This window comes from Schistocerca piceifrons, chromosome 2 (assembly GCF_021461385.2).
Source record: "Schistocerca piceifrons isolate TAMUIC-IGC-003096 chromosome 2, iqSchPice1.1, whole genome shotgun sequence".
NCBI lineage: Eukaryota > Metazoa > Arthropoda > Insecta > Orthoptera > Acrididae > Schistocerca > Schistocerca piceifrons.
The window spans coordinates 112,624,417-112,629,330 of record NC_060139.1 but is presented as its reverse complement, the minus strand read 5'-3'; the positions used below and the strand labels follow the sequence as shown (position 1 = coordinate 112,629,330).

The following is a 4,914-nucleotide window of genomic DNA, read 5'->3' as shown; positions in this document are numbered from 1 at the left end:
GTTTGCAGCAGCATGGACTATCAGCTCGGAGACCATGGCTGCGGTTACCCTTGACGCTGCATCACAGACAGGAGCGTCTGCGATGGTGTACTCAACAACGAACCTGGGTGCACGAATGGCAAAACGTAATTTTTTCGGATGAATCCAGGTTCTGTTTATAGCATCATGATGGTCGCATCCGTGTTTGGCGACATCGCACATTGGAAGCGTGTATTCGTCATCGCCATACTGACTTATCACCCGGCGTGATGGTATGGGGTGCCATTGGTTACACGTCTCGGTCACTTGACGACACTTTGAACAGTGGACGTTACATTTCAGATGTGTTACGACCCGTGGCTCTACCCTTCATTCGATCCCTGCGAAACCCTACGTTTCAGCAGAATAATGCACAACCGCATGTTGCCGGTCCAGTACGGGCTTTTCTGGATACAGAAAATGTTAGACTGCTGCCCTGGCCAGCACATTCTCCAGATCTCTCACCAATTGACAACGTCTGGTCAATGGTGGCCGAGCAACTGGCTCGTCACAATACGCCAGTCACTACTCTTGATGAACTGTGGTACCGTGTTGAAGCTGCATGGGCAGCTGTACCTGTACACGCCATCCAAGTTCTGTTTGACTCAATGCCCAGGCATATCAAGGCCGTTATTACGGCGAGAGTTGGTTATTCTGGGTACTGATTTCTCAGGATCTATGCACCCAAATTGCGTGAAAATGTAACCACATGTCAGGTCTAGTATAATATATTTGTCCAATGAATACCCGTTTACCATCTGCATTTCTTCTTGGTGTAGCAGATTTAATGGCCAGTAGTGTAGGTAAGGGGCCAATGCCGTAGAGTACGCTTTGTAAAATCGATCTGGGATTCCATCCTGGTGATTTATTTGTTTTCAAACCTTTAAGTTGCTTCTCTATGCGAGGTATGATTATTTGTATGTTGTCCATACGGGAGTCTATCCGACGGTCAAATGACGGTATGTTTCTACGGTTCTCCTGCGTGAATGAGTTCTTGAGCATGAAATTTAAAACTTCCGCTTTCGTTTTGCTGTCTTCAACTGACACTCCAGACTGGTTAACAAGGGACTGAATGGAAGCCTTAGACCCGCTTATCGATTTTAGATACAACCAGAATTTTCTCGGGTTCTCTAAAAATGTTCAAATGTGTGTGAAATCTTTGGGACTACTAAGGTCATCAGTCCCTAAGCTTACACACTACTTAACCTAAGTTATCCTAAGGACAAACGCACACCCATGCCCGAGGGAGGACTCGAACCTCCGCCGGGACCAGCCGCACAGTCCATGACTGCAGCGCCTCTAACCGCTCGGCTAATCCCGCGCGGCTCGGTTTCTCTGCCAGATGTTTTGCTAAGTTGTGACGATGGTAGTTGTATTCTTCGCGCATACGTCTGTAGGAATGGCCTTTTTCTTTATCGAAATGACAGAAAATAATCTCTCCTGAGGATTAAAATTTAATCATTACGTCCCACAGCCATGCATATTGGGTTATCAGTTTAGTAGTGTTTGGTCACGGTGTTCATGATGTAATACCCTCCATTCCTATCAGGGTATTTGATAAGAATTCTAGTTCTGTCTTTAAAAAGCATTTATCACAGAAAAACAGCAGTGTGTCAACATCTTTCATCATTTACACCTACAGAGTGAGTATTCAAATTTCCACCCTCACCTAGTTTGACTCCTTCATATGGTGCTATTGCCTATTAGGCAATTTTATTGGTTCTGGTTTTATTCTCGTGACATGCGTGAAATAAATCACCATCTGCTTCTTTGCAAGTCTCTGAGGTGACGAATTTCCCTGAACCCTCCAAAACTAATTGTGGTCCGGCCACGTCTTTAAGAAGTAACCTCAAAACGCTAGTGCGCAAAGTTAAATGGACAACGCGAAAATTACGATCCTAGCTCTTAAAGTGGTGAATTTGCAAAACAAATGTCTCACTCTGACTAACGCTGTCTGACTAGTGTCATATGTTGTTATGATCTTTGAGCTGATTATTAATATGTTCGAGGATTCCGGAACGAAATTTTCACTCTGCAGCGGAGTATGCGCTGAAATGAAACTTCCTAACAGATTAAAACTGTGTACCGGACCGAGACACGAACTCAGGATCTTTGCCTTTCGCACGAAAGTGATCTACCATCTGAGCTACCCAAGTACGACTCACGACCCGTCTTCACAGCTGTAATTCCGCCAGTACCTCGTCTCCTACCTTCCAGCCTTCACAGAAGGTCTCCTGCAGACCTTGCAGAACTGGCACTCCTGGAAGAAAGGATATTGCGGAGACACAGCCACAGCCTGGAGGCTGCAGGAGAGCTGTTATGAAGTTTGGAAGATAGGAGACGAGGTACCGGCAGAATTAGTGCTGTGAGTGCGGGTCGTGAGTCGTGCTTGGGTAGCTCAGTCGGTAGAGCACTTGCCCTCGAAAGGAAGAGGTCCTGAGTTCGAGTCTCGGTCCGGCACACAGTCTTAAACAGCAAAGCAGTTTCATCTTCGAAGATATTAAATTAGAAGCCTACAGCTTAATGTATGTGAAAGGGTCGAACAGAAACAATGATTAACTCAGTACTCACATTTATTCATAAATACCTTTATGAGATCAACGTATTAATGAATAATCAGGACCAGTGATAACTAGCTCTACACAAACTTACATAAAGATTAAATAGAAAGCAGTGTCACCCCTCGCCCCCTCAGTTACTACTGCTTGGCCTCCTAAGAATTTACTGACAAGCATTAAATCCCATAATGTTTGATCGGAACAGTGAATGGAAGTTGGTGATTAAAATTCCAGAAGACCACACAATCATTACCATTGCAAACGAGATGAGACAGGCGATCGACCTGGATTCCACAAGTGTGACATCAATTTACTCTGTTGATGCTGCCAATTACGATCACCGCGGTGCAAACGTGCGGGCCCCTTCACGAAGACGGAATCGTCAGCAACTGAGCAGGACTACAAGATGTGGCACCCTCTATCTCTGTGCACCGCCAAGTCGATTCGGACACTTTCGCGTCCTGCCCACAAGTACTTATCCGATGCGGACACCTTCGTATCCTGTTGGCCGGTACTCTCACGCGGCGCTCACTTACGCGCTTTGTATTCCTTACCGCCAAAATGATGCCAGTCGCCAATTACGGAATTCCGAACCACTGAGGATCAATCATGAGCATTCCCCGCAACAGAGAATCTCGCCGAAGGCAAAATTACAGCCTTCATTTCAGGTTATGCGATCTTCTGGAAAGGAAAAGATCAGGGAGAACGCCGCATTCATGGTGTTGGATTCGCTGTGAAGACCACCTTGGTGAACGATTATCGGCAAACTCTAACTGCTGCTAGCGAAAGAATTATTTCTCTCCAAATGCCGCTGTCTAGAGGTAAATTTATGACTCTCGTCTCTGCTTATGCTCCACCTTGGATGCTGATGCTAAAGATCAGTTCTATAATCTGCTGAGCAGCACCATAACGAAAGTACCTCCTCAAGACAAGCTCTTATTGTGGTGTCACCGCCAGACACCACACTTGCTAGGTGGTAGCCTTTAAATCGGCCGCAGTCCATTAGTATACGTCGGACCCGCGTGTCGCCACTGTCAGTGATTGCAGACCGAGCGCCACCACACGGCAGGTCTAGACAGACGTCCTAGCACTCTCCCCAGTTGTACAGCCGACTTTGCTAGCGATGCTACACTGACAAATACGCTCTCATTTGCCGAGACGATAGTTAGCATAGCCTTCAGCTACGTCATTTGCTACGACCTAGCAAGGCGCCATTACCAGTTTATATTGAGATTGTAATATTGTATCATCAAGAGCGATGTTCTCCAATTTTGGATTAAAGTTAAGTATTCCAGAAGCTATGTACTATTTTTGGCTACTATAATTCCTTGTCATTTTCCAGACCTCACGCCAGCCTGCGTGAGCTTAAACGCGTGCCTTTCGGCTTCCTCCCAAACTCCGTGAATTGGCTCCTGCCAATTCGCAACACTTATTACTTGCCGATTTCAGCACCAGAGTTGGTGAAGATCAACTATGGAGGAATATGATGGGGAAACAAGGAATTGACAGCACGAATGGTAATGGTCTACAGCTACTTGGTTTATCTGCTGAGCATGAAGTCTTTATTACAAACAACCATTTCCGCCTGCCTAATCGCTACAAGACCACTTGGATGCATCCTTACTCGAAGCACTGTCACATCCTTGATTATATCATCACCAGGCAATGCGATAAAAAGGATGTTCTTGTCAATTAAAGGAATTTTCTCGTCACCAGGACCTCAAGAAATGTCTGTGACTGCTCCTTTTCTGTCGATTGAGTACCTCAGTCTGTTGCAAACAAAAAAGACCTGTCCACAACCCGCCCAGACGTAAATTCGACAATTCTGAACTTGAAATTAAATCCATTGCTACAGATTATGGAAACGCAATCTCAAGGAATCTGGCTAGTCATCTAGACATTACTGAGTCAGCTAAAGAAACAATTGGTTTTGTGAAAAAAAGGCAAGACTAGTTTGACGAAAATAATGAAGAAATGAAGGGCCTGATCAACTCCAAACGTGGAGCCCATCTATCCTTTCTTCAAGATTTGTCTTCCACTGTACAGAAATCATATTTCATGGAACTTAAGGGGAAATGTCAGATACATATTAGGGAAATCAAGAATAACTGGTGGCAACAAAAAGCTGAAGAACTGCAAAAATTATCTGTTGCCCGTGACCCGCAAAACTTCTATGCAGGCATAAAGGAGATATACGGCTCAGTTCGATCCACATCAGGAACACTGAAGACAGCTGATAATTCCTTCAATTTAACTGAGAAAGAAAAAATCTTAGAGCGTTGGAACGGGTTTTCTCTGTGCTTCTAAATCCAGTGTTGCTGAGGACTTTCTATATAAT

The 4,914-nt window shown here is 45.0% G+C and overlaps 1 non-coding gene across 1 annotated transcript; it reads left to right on the top strand.

Moving 5' to 3' along the window:
• Window positions 1–2,404: 2,404 nt before the first annotated feature.
• Trnas-cga lies at window positions 2,405–2,479 on the top strand. The gene has a single exon. It is a non-coding gene; the product is annotated as a tRNA-Ser (tRNA).
• The last annotated feature ends 2,435 nt before the right edge of the window (window positions 2,480–4,914 follow it).